The sequence below is a fragment of the Balaenoptera musculus genome, chromosome 17 (genome assembly GCF_009873245.2).
Source record: "Balaenoptera musculus isolate JJ_BM4_2016_0621 chromosome 17, mBalMus1.pri.v3, whole genome shotgun sequence".
NCBI lineage: Eukaryota > Metazoa > Chordata > Mammalia > Artiodactyla > Balaenopteridae > Balaenoptera > Balaenoptera musculus.
In genome coordinates, this window is record NC_045801.1 from 39,645,853 (window position 1) to 39,667,988 (window position 22,136).

Sequence of the window (22,136 nt, forward strand, 5' to 3'; positions counted from 1 at the left end):
TGTGTTTGTTTTCATGCCAATACTGTACTGTTTTGATTACTATAGCTTTGTAATGTAGTTTGAAATCAAGCCATGTAATGCCTCAGGCTTTGTTCCTCTTTCTCAGGATTGCTTTGGCTATTTATTAAAGGTCTTTAGTGGTTACATAAAAATTTTAGGAATTTTTTTTCTATTTATGTGAAAAGTGCCATTGAAATTTTGAGGGACTGCATTGAATCTGTAGATTGCTTTGCAAAGAATGAGCATTTTAACAATACTAATTCTTCTAATCCATGAGTAAAGAATATCTTTTCATTTGTGTCTTCTTCAATTTCTTTCATCAATGTCTTATAGTTTTCTGAGAACAGGTATTTAACTCCTTGGTTATATTTATTCCTAGGTATTCTGTCCTTTTTTATGCAATTGTAAATGGGATTGTTTTCTTATTTTCTTTTTCTGATAGCTCCTTATAGTTCCTTATTAGTGTGTAGAGATGCAACTGATTTTTGTATATTTATCTCTTATTACAGTCTTTGGCTTATTGTCTGATATCAGTCTATATTGTCTGATATCAGTATTGCTACCTCTGCTTTCTTTTGGTTTACATTTACATGAGGTATATTTTTCTACCTCTTCACTTTCACTCTATTAAAGCTAAAGTGAATCTCTTTTAGGCAGCATATAGTTGGGTCTTGTTCTTTTTGTTTTGTTTTGTTGTTTATCCACTCAGCCACTGTAGGTATTTTAATTGGAAAGTTTAGTCCATTTATATTTAAAGTAATTATTCATAGGTATACTTATTGCCGTTTTGTGAATTGTTTTCCGGCTATTTTGTAATTCTTTTGTTTCTTTTGTTCTCTTCCTTTGTGATTTGATGATTCTCAGTAATGTTATGCTTAGAATCATTTTCTTTATCTTCTATGTATCTACTACAGGTTTTTGCTTTGTGGTTACAGTGAGGCTTACATAAAGCATCTTATATTTATAACAGTCTATTTTAAACTCATAACAGCTTAACTTCGAACACATACTAAAGCTTTACATTTTTACTCTCTCCCCCCACCCACATTTTATTTTTGATGTCACAATTTGTATCTTTTTACCTTGTGTACACATTAATCAATTTTTGTAGTTATAGTTATTTTACTACTTTTGTCTTTTAACCTTCATAATGGATTTATAAGTGATTTGCCCACCACCAATTACAACACTAGAGTATTCTGAATTTAACTATATATTTACCTTTACCAGTGAGATTTATACTTTCTTAAGTTTTCCTGTCACTAATTAGCATCTTCTAATTTCATCTTGAAGAATTCCCTTCAACACTTCTAGTAAGGCTGGTCTAGTGATGATGAACCCTTTCAGCTTTTGCCTGTCCAGAAACTCTATCTCTCCTTCAATTATGAAGGACAACTTTACCAAGTAGTATAGTCTTGGTTGACAGGTTTTTTTCTTCCCAAAGTTTGAATATATCATGCTACTCCTTCTGGCTTGTGAAGTTTCTGCTGAAAAATCTGCCTTTAATCTTATTGGGGTTCCCTTGTACATAACAAGCTGGTTTTTTCTTGCTGCTTTTAAGATTATCTCTTTGGCTTTAACTTTTGACAGTGTGATTATAACGTGTCCCAGTGTGGGTCTCTTTAGATTCTTCTTCTACAGAGCAGCTCTCTGGGATTCTTGTAACTGGATGTCTGTTTCTTTCCCCAGGTTAGGGAAGTTTTCAGCCATTATTTGTTTGAATAAGCTTTCTGCCCTTTTCTCTCTTCCTTCTCTTTCTGGAACTGCTATAATGCAAACATTGGTCCTCTTGATAGTGCCCCATAAGTCCTTTAAGCTGTCTTCACTCTTTTTCATTCTTTTTTCTTTTTGCTGCTCTGACTGGATAAATTCCAGTGCCCTGTTTTCAAGTTCACTGATCCCTTTTTCTGCTTGATCTTGTCTGCTATTGAACCCCTCATAGAAATTTTTAGTGGAGTTATTGTATTCTTCAGCTCTGTGATTTGTTTGGCATTTTCTTACATTTTCTATCTCTGTAGAAATTCTCACTTTATTCATGCATTGTTCTCCTGACCTCAGTGAGGGTCTTCATGACCATTGTTTTCAACTCTGAATACCATAGAGAGCCAAGAGGGACTAAGGGAAGACAAAAGGTAGATGGGAATCATGAGGGGACTGAGACTGGGCACCATAAGAAGATAGGAAAAACAAAATAAAGGATGGTAAAATTACACAAATAACTATGCAGCCATTAAACACTATATTTTGATGAATATTTAATGACACAAGAAAACGGTTAAAACATGTTTCAAAAGTGTGCATATACTCTAACCCCAACAGTATATATGCAAACTTACGCAGCAAAAAATGACTCAAAAAATAGATGAAAAGGTAAAAGTTTTTTTATCCTCTGAACCTGAATATAAAGTGTAAGCTTTAATATTGCCTTATTCCCCTCTTTTTTCTACTTCTTTCTCCCAATATACCTTTCTAAATTGTCTTAAACTGATTAACAATGATGAGTTAAGCAGAGAGATTTTTCAAAGGATTAGATTATGCTGCTGAGTTTTGAGGAATTAATGGGTGTTCCTCCATTCATTTTACATAGTTTCAATTAATAATCTGGCTTAAGAAATTGGGAAATTCAACTTTTCTTTCAAAGAGAGAATATATTTTGAGTAAACTAGGAGAGCTAGGGCAGGGACAAGAAGCATTACCAAGGACTTAGCATTCACACAAAATTCCACAAAAACAGGCTGAATTCTTGTCAAATGTCGTGAAGAAAATAGGTGATGATATGGAATAAGTCCCTTTAAGGCAGAAGGGTGGGAGTGAAGGGCTGAAGAGCAGCTCGAGTATAATATTTAGTTGATGTAAAATACTTTCATCTGGTACTTTGAAGTAGACAGATTTTTTTTTTTTTTTTTTTTACCACGAAGTATAAACAGGACATTAGTAAAATGGCATTTTATAAACATCTGGATAATGTGTTCCTAAGGCCTAGGCCTGAAGATTCAGGAATCAGCCAGCAATAATTCCAAATCTATCACTGATTAAAACACTTTTCAAACATCAAATCTCTGGTACTTGCTATGGTTTCAGACTGCACTGGAACATTCCATATATTTTAATCAACTTCATAAACACTACATTGAGGTATGTAGCCTTAAATTTATAGTCTTAATTTTAAAGGTAAGGGTAACTAAAACCATCGAAAAGTAGATGGAAGTTACTCTAAAAAAATTAGTAATCAAACAGAAACTATTATTTCTACCTTTAGAACTATAATTAAACTTCTATGAGAAATTAATATCTATTAGTCTTTTAAATCACAAAAAAGTCATCAAATAGCTAATAAATTTCCCATAATCTTCCCTCTTTTCATGTAACTTCTGCTGTTAAATAAAAAGATAGATGTAATTTTTAAAGTTATTTTCCTAGTTGTCTTACAAGAATATTATATAACCTAATAGGTCTCATTTGCTGGGAAATTTTCCTAAGCAACCTGGTGTAATGTCTTAAAACCACCAACAGATTTGCTGAGCTTGTAACAGCCTTCTGCTTTTATTAAAAATAAATAATTCACCAAACCTGTGACTAAGCACAATCATTAATTACCAGAATTTAAACATTTGGCTACCAGGTTGACTTTGGCAACCAAAATTTTCTAGCTCACTAAAGGGAGTAAAAAGAGCTCATGGGTTAAATTAACTCATTCTGGCCACTTGATCATGTAATTAGAATTATTAATAATATAACATATTATAATAATACAATATGAGAAATATTATTAATAAGTCATTTCACAAAACGTCTTGGGTACTCAGCTAAGCCAAATTCTGTGCTAAGGCAAAAGAGATAGGCTACAACTGGATTCATGTCCTCTAAAGAAAAAAAAAAATTTCACATTTTTGCAAAAGATCGTTGAGCATTTATTTCCCAGACTAACCTGAATGCCACCCTCAGGCTCTCTACTTCACCCTCTAGGACAGGCATTGTTTATATATTTATCTCTATATGTCTAGCATTTAGTATGCACTGCAATGCACAGTAGGCTTTTAATAAATGTTTGATGGATAAATGAATGAAAAAATATACATTATTATATCCATGATTATGTCCCTTACTAGGGGATGATGAGTTTACTACTGACAACTTGAGTTTAGGAAAAAGTTAACCTCTCCTCATCTGTACTCTAACTGTTCTCAAACCCCATGGGTCTATTTAAAATCAGTATCATCTGAACTTCTAACTAAGTCTGACAAACAATCAGTCACACAGCAACTCTAGAGAAAGTGCAGCTGAAGAGGCAAGGGCATGTTGCAACCCCTCAAGAGTCAAATGAACTGAAGTTGAGTGGAATAGGAATTCAATAAATGGCCACCCCCCACAGGGCAGCATATCGACCACACACCTGCTGGGTTCCTCTCAGAGGCACTTGTTAAGGAAAGGGATACCTGGGTATCTCAGCACATCACCCATGTGCTGCTCAAAGCTAAGTCAGATCTAGCAGAGCCTCCTTCTCTGCTCCTTTCCCCAAAGATAGACCTAGCTTGCCATGGTGGCTTACTCTCAACACCTGCTCCAGACAGACTCACAGCGTTTTGCTGAGTGAGACAGCAAGCATTTTGAAGCATTCAAACTGGATAGAGCTCAGCTGTCATTCAGGGAACTGTTGATTCCATGTTGAATCCTGGAGAGGCAGGGTCAACATATGAACCAGAGCAACCAGAGTCAAATCCAGCTTTGACACTAACTAACGGTATGACCTAGAGTAGCTTTCACAAGCAGGTTCAGCCTCAGATTTCTCATCTGTGAAATGGAGGTAATATCTAGCTCAGAGTGTTAGTGAGTCTTCAGAATAGCTATACAAAATTCCTGGCCCACTGTAATTTAAAATGGCAGCCATCATTATCATTCTACTTTTTGGAGCCACTTGCCTTTCTACATATCCAGAGGCCCAAAGCCCGTACATTCCACACAAGCTTTGCACTCATGCCTTCCTCCATGGATCCTACTCCTTGGCAGTGCTCCAATTGTTAGTACTTTATTGCATTGCTGTTAGCATCAACAATAACATCTAACATTTGCACTGTCATTTAGAATTTACTAAGCAGGAAGCAGGTCCTCATAAATTTTTTGTACTTTTCACAACAATCATATAAGGTAGGTATTGTTACTCCAATTTTTTTAAATGAAGAAACTCTGGCTCAAAGTTAAGTAATTTGCTCAATATCACACAACTAGTAGTTAAAGGAAGTGAAATTTGAACCACGATTTTGCCAATACCTATATTTATGAGGAAGACACGCTACCTCTCACTCCCCATTCTATGCCTCATCCCTCACCCTGTCGCTCCAGTTAGCTATTGGTGCTCATTTCCTTATGTTTGAAAATACAGAGAGGACAAGTAGATCTAGGATGCAGTTTTAAATATTTCTGAAATAAGAATATTTACCCAAAATTCATTTAACAAATATTTATTGAGGCACTCCTCTGGGTTTAGATGATAAAACAGCAAATGTGATATTTTGTTATCAAAAAACCCTTTTGGGTTTCTTACGGTCCATAACTCTGCATTGTTTCATCTTTCAAATCATGGAACACTAGCTGTTTTGGATACTGCTCAGACCAAAACTCTGTCCCACGATTCCTGTAACCTTTACACACAGAGACCTGCACCTTTAGAGTCCTGATGAGTGCAGTTAATCAAAGTTTCTGAAGTTTCTGTGGTCTGCAGCCTCCTTCTCTCCTGCTGAGAGGAAAAGAAAAGCTTTGGGTGGGGTCATACATAAAGTCTCAAAGAACTTTCAGGAAATCAGGGAACCACAGATGGCAATATCTTCCATCTTCTCCAACTGAGAGAATATGGTTGGCCCTGGAACATGGAGACTAGTGCAGGTAGACCCACTAGGTCCTTTGGTGGGCTTGACTGGGGGCAAGGCACTCTGGGGCTCCAGCTCTAGAACAATCTGGTTAAGAAATAGGAGGGGAAAGGTACCCACCTCCTCCAATGCTTTCTCTTGGCACAAGCCATCCTTTCCCTCACATTTCTCAATATTATCCCTCTTGCAGCTATCCCCACAAATGCCTGGTGTGTGTCCAGGCAAAAGTAATACTGGCTACTACCAGTTACAGCCAGTTACTATATGACCTGTTATCCTGAAGACCGATAACAATTATGCATACGATTACGATGTGTAAAATACAATTTGTTATTCATTTTATTTGATGCCAACACTAAAAACATTCATGAGTTCTCAGCGTTCAAGGTTTGTTGCTTAAGCAGCATGATCATCTGCTTACTACTTTAAAAGCCATTAAGTAACTTTCCAACCAAGACCATCCATCCTCCATGGAATTCCTTGGCAATTCTGTCAGTGAGACATTTTGGTATGCAGCTGCTCACCTGAGAAGAGCCTACCGAAGCTGTAAGCAAGCATTAAAAGCAGAAAACAACTCCATGGGCTGGAATGAAAGGCCTCTCTGAAACATTCAACAAAATAGCATTTTATTCATTTACAAATAAACACATATAATCAGTACCTTCTTGACTATGAGAAACCAGGGAATTCCTTTTCCTCTCCCACATTTCCTGCCATGTAGAAAAGAAACAAACTTCACCATCCAGTCTCAATTCTTCTTCCTTTAACCCTCAACCATCAATATGCATCTCCTTCTACCTAACTTTCCTATCTCTGTTGCCTCTGCCACCCCCTGCCCCGTGAACAGAGACCTCGTCCAGTGTTAGCCTTCAGAGTTTTGCACTCATTTTACACTCTTTCTACATTCTTCTTCCTTGGAAATTTCATCCCCTCCCACATATTCAATTATCAGAGCTATTTAGAGGCCTGATTCCCACTTCAAGTCTATATCTCCAACTCTGACCACTCTTCCAGTCTCCTAACATTGGTTTCTAATCATCTGACATCTCCGTCTGGATTGGACCCTAAACCAAAAGCATCATCCTTCCCCTGTTCCAAACATGTTTCCTTTATATTCCTATAACTGCCATTGGCTTGAACTCCTAGAAAGTAAACTCCTATTCATTTTCCCCTCCATCTCTAAGTTGGCTAGGATTAGATTCTACTGTAAGTAACAGAATCTCAAATTTTCAGTGGCTTCAATAAGATAGTTTAATCCTCTCTCATGTGGAAGTCTGGTGGAATTAGTCTAGGGCTGATATGACAATTGTGGCCTGTAAAGTCTTCTGGGACTCAGACTCCTTCTAGTTTACCTCTCCACTATTCCTAGGATCCAAATGAGCATCTAGACCTACCAAGATGGCAGATGATCTAAGTAGCAGAATAGAAGAAGCAATGGAAAAAAAGGATGTGTGCCAGCCATCTTTTAGGCATACTACTGCATGATACTTCTGGCCAGAACATAGTCACACAGCCCCACCTAGCCACAAGGAAAGATGGGAAAGATAGTCTTTGTTTTAGATGGCCATGTTTACAGCTAAAAATTGAAAGGGGAAAGAACAGGTACTCAGGTGTGACTAGTAGGGTCTGACACCATTCTCCATGACTAATTGTGCTAAGCTTTCACATCTTATCTCTGCAATGAAGCCAGCATCAGCACTACTATCAGAATAAAATTTCCAATTCTAAACTTTAATCATATCACCTAGTCAAAAATTTTCAATGGCTCTCCAGTGTTTGCTACCATTTATTGAGAGCCAAAGATTTACATAGATTAGGACCAATCTTCACCAAAAAAAAAATCAAACACACACAGAAAACCAAAAAACCAATATTACTGTCCTCATTTTAAAGATGAGGGAACTGAGATTCAGAAAGGTTAAGTAACACGAGCATAGTCCCATATTTATGAGCAGAAGGGATCTGAAGACATGTGTGACCCCAAAGTACACTGTTTCTCTGCATCCTCCATCCCTACCCCCCACCCCATAACACACCAATAGTCATCATACAAGCTCTACTTCTAAAGCTTTGTTCTGCTGTTACTTCACACCTAATGTCCATATCCTCCAGCCCTGTTGAGATCTATCACATATTGACATTTAAACCATCTTCCATGATAGGTTAAAATACTCTCTCCTTCATGAAAACTTCTCTGATTTTTTTGCCTTCCTCTCTCTACTCAATTACCTAACAACCAGAAGTACTTTTCCCCTGAATGCTCACAATATTTTGCTCGTATTTCCTTTAAAGTCTTAATCATATCCTATCTTATATCATGGTGGGCTATATCCCAGCCTGCCCTCCCTCGAGGCTTCTTAGTCTCAGAGTGCTGGACCAGAGTGTTTGTCATGTACATCCCCAGTGTGGGTAGCACTGGGTGCCAGGCATTCTGGGTAATCATCTAATTTTTGTAAAGTAAATACATCTGAATTTAAACATATCAAGTTTTCTTAAGAATAAGCACACCTGTTTAAGATGTATCTCCATACACTGTTGAGCACGTTCTCTGCAACAACTCTGATGCCAGAATTAGCAAAGGGAAGTGAGACTGTGAAGAATTTACCACATCCCAGTGATATCTTTGTCACACCCTTATGTCTTCAGGGTCACAATATACTAATTGGGAAGTAGAAGATCTTGTAAGCTTAGTGACCTAAACAACCTTCCTCAATCCCTGTTGTTTTTCCTCCTTCTATTCAAATTTTGTCCTCTCAGCTCTGTCCCCATTCCATTAACTTCTTGCCCTTTTATTGTTCTTCTCAGTTTTCTGCTTAGTGTTAGTCATAAGATTCTGAATTACTGGTAGAAAGCAGAGCACTTTCTTAGACAACTGGCTGTGCAATTTTGATCCCAAATGGAGTATTTGTTTGGTTTCTATTTTCTACACTCTAAGATGCTCATGCTGGCTTAGAATTCAATCTAGGCAATTTTTATGACACAGCACCAACAAAAGTATCACAGCCTTATTCATTTGTCTATCACTAATGCAAAGCCCAATGTCTAATGGATAGGTGGATTTTAATAACTGCTTAACCAAGGGTGAATAAATGAATGAGTCTAGAAAAGACACTGCTTTATTTCTGACCCCTTCTCCACTATATTTCAAAGAATTAAAATGACATCACGAAATCAAAATCCAAATTTTTTAAATTCAAAATAAACCAGCGTGTATTACCAGGAAATCTCACGTTGAAAATCCATTTGCCAGTTTTGAAAATAAGCACTACAGCTTATTTCAGTACAATAGAGAGTCTATGAATGCCGCCTAAAGCTAAGCTACTGCAAAGGAAAAAAGGAATAAGGAATTTTCCTTTAGAATTTTAGGTTAAGTGTCCAGAGCCCTGAGACTTATCCCTACCTCCTATCTATTCAGCCAAGAGCTTAATTCCACCCTGGAGTGAAAGGAGACCCAAGATAACTATCCCAGCAGATCTACCCTATGAACTGGAGGAGCTCCTACAGGCTGAACACATTTGCGCACCCCATGTTTACTGGCTCCAACTCTTCCCACTGCTCAAAACCAATAAATGCCTAGAAAAAGCTACCTTTACACCCTCTGTGCCCTGGCAAGAAAAGGAACTGCTACTGGGCCAAGGAGCGTTAGGGAATCTGAAAAGGTATTCAAATGCACTGAGTGAACCATCCAAAGGATTGACTTTACAGCAAGCACATGAAAAAATCACTGATATGAATAAAGAGCAGTCCCCACAGCTTTGAAGCAGTGGCCAGTATCCTCTCCGTGCAGTAATAGCTAAGCCTTCCACCTGGGGAATTGCCTGTATCGGAAATATGCTATTCTTGGTGATGTTTTTTTCTGCTGACTGTCTCCTCGGTGTTGGTATCACTCCCCTGGTGTCTTAGAGAATATGTTGAACTATTGTAATCCACTGCATGATCATCTAACACACTGTAAAAGTTCTGAATGTGCCCTCAGGAGAGCATCAGGGTCAGAGTGGCAGCGGCAACATACGTAAGCCCTCAGTGTGCTCAGTGTCTCTGAAAGAGTTAATAGGCCTCTCCATGTTCCTAGGGGAACTATTTGGTACTAGATCAGATGCAGACCTAAAAAGTATTGATCTAGTTGACAGAAAGCCTCTGAGAATCTAATTTAAATTGTTTTGGAGAACAATTTGGTAATCTCTATCAAAATTAAAAATCCGTATTTTTCAATCCAGAATTTCCAGATATTAGTAATTGCCATACACAAATAAGTACACAAAGATGCATGTACTTTAATTTTAATTGCAAGACTGTAACAATGAAAAACTAGAAATAATAAGCATGTCCATAAACAGGGAGATGGTTAAATAAACTATAGAAGATAGTATATCATGCAATGAAATAATCTGTAGGAGTTAAAAACAAGGAGGGAGAAATTCTACTTCTGGGTATAATGAGTTATTCATAGCAGGCTACGTTTCCCACTATAAACAATAAGAAAAATCAAATAAATTACAAAAATCATATATTTAAAGATATTAGAGCATTACTGAAGCAAAGAGAACTGAAAAAGTAAAATTCCAGAAAGAAAGAAAGGTTTCAGAGGTGACCTCAGTTTAAGCAGCTACCCATGGGGGTCATTTGCCACTCCTGAGCTGGCTCACTCTAGAGGGTCTAGAGGATAGACTCAGGGTAGGCCCAAGCAGAGGACAGCTACTAGGACAGAGAAACCATCAGATCCTCTGGCAGTCATTTGGACTTCAGTGACAAAACTGGAGATGTGAGGGGCCTTGACCACAGAGTTGGTCTCCCCATCAAGTTATTTGTCAAATTCTGAATTTGCACAGGGCATAAAAGTAGCCAGTTAAGCCAAAATATCTCAAATGCATACCAGAAATTCTGCATTCTCTCAGAGCTAAGGAGTCAAAGGTCTACCAGTGTTTTGACTGAAAGCCCTAGGGGGCCATGCTTAAAAACAGAGAGAACCGGAAGTAGTCTGAGTCTTAACAAAATTGCAATCTATCCTGATGAAACTTAGTCTGTGGTTGAATTAAGGAGATCAGTCCCTCAACTTGATCTGTCTAGCAGAGGAAAGGTAAATCTATGAAGCCTCTATAGCTTTTTATAAAAACGTCTGGCATTCATACAAAAATTATTAGGCATACAAAGAGAAAAACATAAATGACAAGAGAAAAGAAAGCAAAAATAAAAGCAATAAAGTAGTACTACATGTATTGATATAAAAATATTTCTAGGGACTTGCCTGGTGGTGCAGTGGTTAAGAATCCACCTGCCAATGCAGGGCACACGGCTTCAAGCCCTGGTCTGGGAAGATCCCACATGCCACGGAGCAACTAAGCCCGTGCGCCACAACTATTGAGCCTGCGCCCTAGAGCCCGTGAACCACAACTGCTGAGCCCGCGTGCCACAACTACTGAAGCCCATGCACCTAGAGCCCGTGTTCCACAACAAGAGAAGCCACCGCAATGAGAAGCCCACGCACTGCAACGGAGAGTAGCCCCCACTGGCCACAACTAGAGAAAGCCCACGTGCAGCAACGAAGACCCAACGCAGCCAAAAATTAATTAATTAATTAATTAATTTAAAAAAATATTTCTAAATACAAAACTAAACAGTTACAACATCTGGAAAATTAGTGAGCCAGCAACCTATTTGCCTTGACAGGATAAAAGGAAAGAAGCTGGTAGAAGGGGTAGAAGGAGTAGAAAGAGTGGGAGATCTCTTCTTAACTAACTACCCTAGCAATGGTGATTTTAACATTTTCTTTTAAACTTATTTATTTATTTATTTATTTATGGCTGCGTTGGGTCTTCACTGCTGCGCGCGGGCTTTCTCTAGCTGTGGTGAGCAGGTGCTACTCTTCGTTGCGGTGTGCAGGCTTCTCATTGCAGTGGCTTCTCTTGTTGTGGAGCACGGGCTCAAGGCACGTGGGCTTCAGTAGTTGTGGCACGTGGGCTCTGGAGCGCGGGCTCAATAGTTCTGGCACACGGGCTTAGTTGCTCTGCGGCATGTGGGATCTTCCCGGACCAGGGCTTGAACCCGTGTCTCCTGCATTGGCGGTCGGATTCTTAACCACTGCACCACCAGGGAAGTCCGCAATGGTGATTTTAATCATACTCATTTGTTAATACAATTTTGCATTAGTGATTTTCATTTGGGTCAGAAAAAAAGAGTAACATTCAGGATGTTTGACCCTACTGTGCAAATAACTCAGAAGTTAAGTAATTGGAAACAAAGGGTAAACTCAAAGCAGGTAGAAGATGGTCTGATAAAAGCAAACATAAGCACATGTACCAATCTTGATGAGGTCTGCCACAAGCTAGAGAAAACTAATAATCCAAGAGGAATACTCAAAATTAAAATCTGGGGGAAAGTGTACAGAAGGATATCTAGTAAGGCTTGGATTCCCCCCAAAAGTATGAATATCTCCCTCCCTTGTGTTCTCACAAGACTTCATATTTCTCTAAGTACATGCTTCCTTGAGATATAATGTTCATGTTCACATCTTTTCTGCACTCAAAACTGATGCCCCAGGGCTTCCCTGGTGGCACAGTGGTTAAGAATCCGCCTGCCAATGCAGGGGACACGGGTTCGAGCCCTGGTCTGGGAAGATCCCACATGCCATGGAGCAACTAAGCCCGTGTGCCACAACTACTGAGCCTGCGCTCTAGAGCCCGCGTGCCTAGAGCCCGTGCTCCACAACAAGAGAAGACACCGCAGTGAAGCCCACGCACCGCAACGAAGAGTAGCCCCTGCTCCCCGCAACTAGAGAAAGCCCGCACGCAGCAATGAAGACCCAGTGCAGCCAAAAATAAACAAATAAATAAATAAATTTATTAAAAAAACAAACAAACAAAGAAAAAAAACTGATGCCCCAGAGGACAGATAGTGTGTCAGGTGGATCTCAGTATCCTGCCTCACTTCTAGCAGAGTGTCCATACATGGTCGGTTCTCTACACTTGTTTATGATCTAAACCAAAATGAAGAGACCTCTGATCGTAGCGCTTTGCAAGAAAACATTCACTCCACGGGGCACCATTCACTGAAACCATCAAACCATTAATTATGAATTGAGTATCTACTGTCTGCTTGGCATTATGCTAAGTTCACACTCCCACAGCATAAGAATTGCCACGACTCACCTCTTCCCAGTCTGCTTTCCGATCAGCTTTGCTTTCCCTTTCCTCCTAAAGATACTAAATGGGTCAGTGATCTGGAGTTATGAAAAACACAGGCACAGCAAGAGTAACAAGGAGGCAAAGTGTGAGGAATGCTTCCCAGTGGAGGACCAGTATACAGGAAGCATGAGTAAATATTTATCGACTACCTGACAAACAAAAAGTCTGTTCTGGCTAAAATGAATTCAGTAGTTTGTAAATGGACAAGTGAAAAATGCTGTGCTACCAAAGTATTCCATGCTTATTACTCCAGTCAGGGAAGTTTTTTCATTTTTCGTTTTGATAGCTGACCAATAACCCAGTGAAAATTTTCCCCTGATTATGCATCCTTATCTGAGGGAAATGATTGCTTAAGGGCAAACAAAGCTCATTCGAAAATCTTCTGTTCAAAGCAGATGCCACAGAGGAAATGACTTCATAAGAGGAGGTCTAAGTGTGTTCCTTTAATAGAGGAAGTTGAGGTGTTTTCTTTGCTTTTTAATAAACATGCAGATGCTCCTCAGATCCCTTTGGGCACTATTTTCTGGCACTCCATGTTTACTGGCCTAAGTGTATTCCCCTTACAGATTTAATTCTTCCCTACTGACCTTGAGGCACTACCTTCTGCTAAATTTGCAGCGAGGCTGTGTGTGGCTGCACGAGTCCATAGGTGGACTGCCCATGCCTAGTAACAACCAAAGCCAGGGGAGCAGTTAATATAAATATACAGGCCTGTCCAGGAAGAGATCCACAGGTCTAAGTATTGCTGACTTACATGAGAAAGGAGAGGCTTGGCCACTTTCCTTAGCTGGTCACATTGCACAGATAACAAAACAGGTACCTAAGGCACACCAGGAACCAAGCATGGGTTCCAGGCATGACTTGTATTTCCTGGGGACATATTATCTGCTTAGCACTATACAAAGAATAGAAGACCTAGACGTCGCTTTCATGGAAGTTATGATCTAGTGAACATATGGAGAACAACAAAAAAACTAAAGAAGATGTGTTTCCTTAACCACCCTATTTATCCTTTTTTCAACACAGCACTTATCAAAATCTGAAACAACTTGGTTTACATGTTTGTTATCTATCTCTTCCACCAGAATGCAGGCTACATGTCTGTAGAGGTCATTTCTTTCTTGTTCTCCTTTGTACTTCAGCCTAAAGACAGGCCTGGTCCATACAAAATATTCAATCAATATTTATACACGCACACATTCAAGGCATCAGGCACTGTTCTAGATGCTGAGGGTAAGGCAATTCCTTAGTATCTGATAAGATAAGTGAGGTTCCTTCTTTCACTGTATCTATAGCCTGGTGGGAGGAGAAAAACAGCAAAGAAGTATACAAATAAATAAACAAGATAATTTCAAATTAAAATAAATGCCATTAAGAAACTAAAACCTAACATTCACCTGTGAATCCTTTATTTTCTTCACCTCCCACATCCAATCCATCAGCAAGCCCTGAAGACTCTGCCTACTTAACAGCCAAATCTGACCACGGCCCAACATCTCCACTGCTATTACCATAATCCAGGTATCATAATGTCTCACCTGGACACTTGCAACAGCTTCCTAAATGTCTGGTCTTCTTACTTCCATTCCTGCTCCCCACAATCCATGTCCCACCCAGAGGTCAGTGATTTGCTAAAGCATAATCAGATTATACTACTCTTCTATTAAAAACCCATTTCCATTAGGGTAAAATGCAAGCTCCAAACCAAGGCCTCTATGACCTTTTATGAAGATGTGGCACTGCCGACCTCTCTGCTAGCCACTTCCTACCTCTCTCCCCCTTGCTCCCTCTGTTGCAGGCACATCAGCTTCTGTTCAGTGTCTAGAACAGGTCAAATGATTCTCCCTGTTGTGCTATCACACTAGTTGTTACCTCTGCCCAAGAGTCTCTTCCCCCAGGTTTCTGAATGGACAGTTTCTTCTCATCACTCAAATCCAAGCTGAATGTGATATTCTAGAAAGGTCTTCCCTGGCCAGTATAGCTAATGTAACCACCACTGTGCCCAAGTCTACACTCTACTGCATCAACCTATTTTATTTGTTACTGCATTTAACACTATCAGAAATTACATTCTTTATCTGTTCATTTGTTTCTATCTGGGCCCATTAGTGTATAAGATGCACAAGGGCAGGGTCCTTGTCTGTTACCCACAGTCATTGTTGAATCCCCAATGCCTTTCACAGTGTAGGCCCTCAATAAATTTTTGTGAATGAATAAATGAGAGCAGCTGAAAGGACTACTTTAGACAGTGTCTAGGGACAGCCCCCCAAGGAAGTAGTATATGAATTGAGGCTGGAATTTAAAAACAAAGAATGAATGAATGAATGAATTACATAATTTAGAAGCTAATCTACCTATTTCCCAGAACCAAGCATTCTCCTATCAGGGCTGGATTTACTGTCTTTGCCCTGGACTATTGGGCCCATGACATGATACCATCCATCTCCTTTTCCTGGACCTTCTCAGCAGCCACCTGTTGTCCAGAGATAGGAAGACATCTCCCTATCTCTCTCTCATCAGACATCCCTGATGATGAGAAAGAGGGCTGAGGTGGTCGACTTTATGTGTCAACTTGACTGGGCCATGAGGTGCCAGATATTTGGTCAAACATTATTCTGTGTATTTCTGTGAGGGTGTATCTGGATAAGATTAATATGAGCGGGTCTCACCCAATCAGTTGAAGTTCTAAATAAAATAAAATGACGGACTCTCCCCAAGTGAGAGAGAATTTCTCCTACCTGATTGCCTTCAAACTGGGACATCAGTTTTCTCCTGCCTTCAAACTTAAACTGAAACATTGGCTCCTCCTGGGTCTTGAGCCTGCAGCCTTTGGGTTGGAACTACATCATTGGCTCTCCTGGTTCTTGGCCCTTCAGACGTGACTCCCTGGGTCACCAGCTTGCAGCTCTTGGGACTTATCAGCCTCCATAATTGCATTAGTCAATTCCTTGTACTAAATAAGGTTAGACAGATGACGATAGATGACAGATAGATAGATAGATAGATAGATAGATAGATAGATAGATAGATGATAGATCCTATTAGTTCTGTTTCTTTGGAGAGCCCTGATCCTCTTCCTTTCTTGCTACAACACTTTTACTGGGCCTTCAGTTCCCCTACTCCGTTTCTTAAAAAGAAGACACAATACAGCTTTTCTGGGTGACTCAATGTTATCCTTACGAATTTCCACCGTTGTAGGTATGGCAATCCAGTTTTGTGGCTACACTTTAGTTTTCTTGTCTCTTCCCTCAATGTCAAAAATGTCCTCTATCATTACTACATCTGTTAATCTGGTATGTCCTTAAAATCCATAAAGCTAAACTTGTCAAAAATAAAGTGTTAAGAATAACCAACATAATATTGAAGGAGAACAAAGCTGAAGGACTGACACTACTCAACTTTAAGACTTACTACAAAGCTACAGTAATCAAACAGTGTGGTATTAGTGCAAGAACAGACAAATAGACCAATGGAACAAAATAGAGAGCCCAGAAATAGCCTCATAAGTATAGTCAACTGATCTTTGACAAAGAAGCAAAGGCAATACAATGGAGCAGATAGCCTCTTCAACAAAAGGAGCTAGAACAACTGGACATCCACATACCAAAAAAATGAATCTAGACACAGACCTTATACCCTTCACAAAACTTAACTCAAAATGGATCATAGACTTAAATGTAAAATGCAAAACTCTAAAATTCCTAGAAGATAACATAGGAGAAAACCTACATGACTTTGGTTATAGCTATGCTTTTTAGATGCAACATCAAAGACACAATCCATAAAAGAAATAATTGATAAACTTGACTTCATTAAAATTAAAAATTCTGCTCTGTGAAAGATAATACCAAGAGAATTATAAGACAAGACACAGATTGGGAAAAAAAGACACATCTGATGAAGAATTGTTATCCAAAATATACAAAGAATTCCTAACACTCAACAATAAAAAAACCACAAAAACTCAATTTAAAAATGAGCCAAAGACCTTAACAAACACCTCAGATATACAGGTGGCATATAAATATATGAAAAGATTCTACTCACCATCATATGTCATCAGGGAAATGCAAATTAAAACAACAGTGAGATAACACTATAAACCTATTAGAATGGCCAAAATCTAAAACACTGACAACACCAAATGCTGGCAAGGATATGGAGCAACAAGAACTTTCATTCACTGCTGGTGGAAATGCAAAATGATACAACCGCTTCAGAAGGCACTTTGGCAGTTTCTTACAAAACTAAATATACTCTTACCACACAATCCAGCAATCACGCCCCAAGGTATGTACCCAAAAGAGTTGAAAACTTATATCCATACATAAACCTGCACACAGATGTTTATAGCAGCTGTATTCATAACTGCTCAAACTAGGAAGCAACCAAGATCTCTTTCAATAGGTGAATGGATAAACAAACTATGGGACATACAGACAATGAAACATTATTTAGCACTAAAAAGGGATAAGCTATTTAGCCAGGAAAAGACATGGGGAAAACTTAAATGCATATTACTAAATGAAAGAATACAATCTGAAAAGGCTATATACTGTACGATTCCAACTTTATGACGTTCAGGAAAAGGCAAAACTATGGGGATACTAGAAAGATCATGGTTGCCAGGGGTAGGGGCAAGGAGAGATGAATAGGCAGAGCACAGAGGATTTTTAGGGCAGTGAAAATATTCTGTATGATATTGTAATGATGGATATCTGCCACTATATATTTGTCCAAACTCACAGAATGTACAATATCAAGAGTGAACCCTAAGGTAAACTCTGGACTTTGAGTGATAATGATGCGTCAATGTAGGCTAATCCTTGGTGAAATTTTTACCATTCTGGGAAGTGATGTCGTTCATGGGGTGGGTTATGCATGCATGGGGGCAGTGGGTATATGGGAAATCTCTGTATCTCCTTCTCAATGTTGCTGTAAACCTAAAACTGCTCTTAAAAAATAAAGTCTTTAATAATAATAATAATAATAATCATGTGCTAAAGTCCCAAAAGCTCTTGGAGAGAACAGCAGAAGTATAATGTACTATCTTGCCACACGGGGGTTGTGACAGCTAGATGGGGTTGCTCACAGGCCTTTTTCTCTGATTTCCATCTTAAGTTATTAATGAAACTTCAACCCTCAAATAAATATGACATTGCCATCAACTGCCTTTGCCCCAACTATGGGGTTCCTAATACCAAGCAGATATATCATTTAGTGCAAAAATAAATAATAAAGAAAAGTGTGGGTTGTCTACACTATTTGGTACTTTATTTCTTCACTCACAATAAGCCTTTTCTATGAATAAATTTCATCACTGAATTAGCAACAACATCAAACCTCCAAAACATGTAAATTCAGAGCCAAAGCTTACAGGCTGGAAAAAATAAAGGTTCTCATGTGAACCAAATATTGACCAAAAAAAAAAAAAAAAAAAACTGATGCCCACCATTAAAAACAACTGCTTTGTTTGTGTACTTAAAACATCAACTTGTGCTGCTCTCTCAGAAGGCCTAAGTGACCAGTAACAGCGCAGTGCAAGGTTGAGGAAAAGAGTTTCACTGCAAACATAAGCAAACAGCAAATGCCACATGAATTACCAGTGTTCAGAGGAGAAATTCCCCCTGTGTCTACAAAGGTTAATCTCTCTCTTCCTGTTCTCAGGGTATGTTAAGAATTTAACGATTCATAGATTACAGCCTGCCATGGTGCCCTGGCCTTGAATTTTACAATGTTTTACATGGACCAAAAAAAATCTCACCTTCCACTAAATACCTTCCCATGACATTTATCTCCATAGGTTCCCTGTCTGGCAAGTGAGAGCCAAAAAAAATCAGTCTTACTGGGAGGCAAATGGGGAAGAATATTTAAGAATATTGCTCATATCTTGGCAAGAAGTGCCAAACGTAGCCAGGGTTGGGGATTGCCCAAAATGTCAAAATTGTTGCAGCTCAGATAATAGGCCTGTTTATTAAACAACTAGCAGAGCTCACAACAGAGGCTTCTTCAAATATGTGCCCAAACGGGTCTGGGAAGCATCAGTAATAATAAGCGTATATAATGGGGGGATATAGACTTGTTAGGCTGAGTCACCATCAAACACTTTTTCTTGGCAACTTCCAAGAACAACTTCATTTGTATTTCAAGGTTTCCATTTGGGTCAACCGTGAACAAGTAATAACACGGGAGAGAGAGACAGAAAGGCCACCTGGAATGTGAGCTGAGAGCCTGATAAGAGCCATCTTGTGTGTCCTGGCACTTGTCATCCAAATGGCTGTTCTCCTCAACAAATTTAGTTTCCCCCAGACAGTTCAGCTTAAATGAGCTCACACTGTCTATCTGACACTTGTCAAAAGAAGAGTGAAAGATTTCTCTAAGCCCTGATTGAAGAAAGAGGGCGTCAGAGAGAGAGAGAGAAAGCTAGCAGGAGCAAGAAGAGAGAAACGAGAAGGGTTACGTGCAGAGCGGGAGCCCTTTCTTGGAGGGCCAGTGCATTTTTATCTTCACCTATAAATCTCATGCCAGAAGGTGGGGAAAGAAGAAAAAGTACCACTTCCAATCATATTTGTTAAGACAAATATGATTGAACACATGAAATATGAAAACAGTACAAACTACCTTTGTGCTCACCTAGTGTCATTTTTTTTTTTTTTGGTCTGATTGTTGTGTGAGGTGTTTTATTTTTAGTTAAGAAAGGAAGAAACAGCAGTGGAGAAATCTGATCTGCTTTTGATAGCATGGCCAATGCTCTTTTCCATCCCAGCTGGAACAGGATTCAGTAACAGGCAAGGGCAAGTGATTTCATTAACTAAGTCTTGATTTTGAGGTTAACATATCTACAGATGTGTTTTTTCCTCCCTAGGTCTTGGGGAGCTGCCAATATTATGGGCAAAAGGAGTGATGGTAATGGACTGAATCGGCCACAGAGCAAATCTCTGGAAGGGGAGATATCATAAACAGTTGCCAGGAGGGTACTGCCTGTTGCCTCTCTGCCCTCCAGGCTGGGAAGTAACAGGGAATCTAATTTAGGAACTATTATTTGCCAGAAGGTATTGAATAAAGAGAAGGAGGAAGGGGACAAGAGGAAGAGCAGGAAACAAATGAGCCTCACAGAAATATGACCAACGATGTCTTTAAAAATCCACATTCCAAAGCAAATGGGCCCAGGACTGCAGAGGCCTCTTCACTGTCGTTAATGCTGGTGTTCGTACATTTGTGGGCCATTTTCCTCCTTTCATTCTCTCGACCTGATCTTCTCAACTGGAACACATGGCTTGGTGTCTTCTGCACCTGTACCAAAGTGATCTTACAAAAACCCTTATCTATATATTATTTTCTCTATTTCCAGTTTAGTTACATCAAGAGGGTCAGTTCTTAAGTTGGCAAACAGATGATCAAAGAAACCTTTTTCAAAACGTCCTAGGACACAATCTTGATCAAGTTACTCAAATGTAAAATGAGTCTAAAGCTCCCTGCCTCCCAAGGCTCTCATAAGGGTTCAGCTGAAATTTTATAGATAGATAGATAGATAGATAGATAGATAGATAGATAGATAGATAGATAAAGCACCTAATATTTAAAAGCTGTTGAATATATGTTAGCTCTTTTCTCTTCCCCTCTTTGAATTAAGAGATTCCTAGAACTTATAGCAGAAAAATCCACATCAGTGATGGGCATTATTTGGGCATACATCCATAAACTTAAGTTTTCTCAGGGGAATAAATCCAATTAAAGATAAAAATCGGTATACTTTCACAATGCCTATTTGGGGTATTTATGAGCACCAGAGTCCCTTTTAACAATTATTCCAACGGAGCAGTATTTTAAATTCACCATGGTGTTATGGATACAGCTGGTGCTAAGCAACATAAGGCGTGTAAGCAATGAAGATCTATTTCACAGCTTCTTTCCTTAGCAAGAGAAGAGATGACATTTTGCTGGCCTCGCCTCCCTGGAGATTAAAAACCAAGCCCCAGAGGAAGGCCAGGCAGCTGACATACAGACTCTTTCCCTGCTGAGGAAAGGAAAACACATAGCTCATGGAAAGCTTACCTCTTCACAAGGTGAGTTTCCATTTCCTGCGAGAGTGTTCATGACACAGTGCACTTTGCTGAAGGTCCTATCAAAATGAGCAAAGCAACCCTATTATGTGACATTTTAGAAGCACACTGAGCATTCTAACTCTTAAAAATATCTATTGGGGTGGGGGGAGGAACCCCACAGAGATTAAATCAATGCATATCTAAATTAATTGACTCTTAATCCTTGGAGGCTGGGTGTAGCTGATAGAGATCTACCCACAAGACTTGCGAGAAAAGAAACATGGTATCAGGAGCTAAAAGACATGTTGTCCCTCCTTGTTCTGCCATTAACTAGCTGAGTGACCTTCAGCCCCAAGGTCCTCATCTGTAAGATGAAGGGGTGGAGTAGATGTTCTTTCAGGTCTCATCCAGCGCTAACATTTTGAAATCTAGGTTCTAAAAGGGAAAGGGAGTAGAAATAGGAAGAAGCTGCTTATAAAGAATTCCAAGTGCCAAACCACCAAAAACTGAAAAGGCCACTAAAACTTGTATAGAAATGAAGAGGAGGAGAAGGAGAAAGAAGATAAGGATGGTGTCATCAGCTACATCTGTGGATGCTTTACTAGGAGCCCAGCACTAGTCCATGCACTTTACAGGTTTTAACTCTCTTAATTCACTCTGACTCCATTTCTGTCATAGTTCCCATCATATTGGACAACATCAGAAATGAATCCAGACATTTTGAGGAAATTGATTGGGGGATATATTACTTTGGGTTTATGGGGATGTATTTATGGGATTCACAGTCATAGTTTCCATCCTGGTACAAGGATGGCTTTGTCATAACACAAAGCGACAGGGCCAGAGGTCATATTGTGCTGAGAACAGATCCTGCAACACCTGGCAATGAAAGTATGGAGTGAGTGGTAGAGATTCAGAAGCTAGTCACTCAAAAACTTCTTCCAATTATCAGATGTGTAAAATTGCAATTGAAGGATTCCATTCCCATTGGTGCCTATTTAAAATGGAAAGTCTCAACTGTCAAGAATAGATTCAATAATTCAGCA

General features: G+C 39.2%; 1 protein-coding gene and 1 long non-coding RNA gene across 6 annotated transcripts in view; both read right to left on the bottom strand.

Annotated features, from left to right (window-relative positions):
- The window catches only part of CPQ (carboxypeptidase Q), a 498,122-nt gene that overhangs the window by 292,179 nt on the left and 183,807 nt on the right, over positions 1 to 22,136 (bottom strand). The gene's annotated exons all lie outside the window — the stretch shown is intronic.
- LOC118883734 lies at positions 5,633 to 13,106 on the bottom strand. The gene is made up of 3 exons (XR_005017085.1): positions 13,010 to 13,106; positions 6,389 to 6,465; positions 5,633 to 5,731 (listed from the first exon to the last, which is right to left on the bottom strand). It is a non-coding gene; the product is annotated as an uncharacterized LOC118883734 (long non-coding RNA).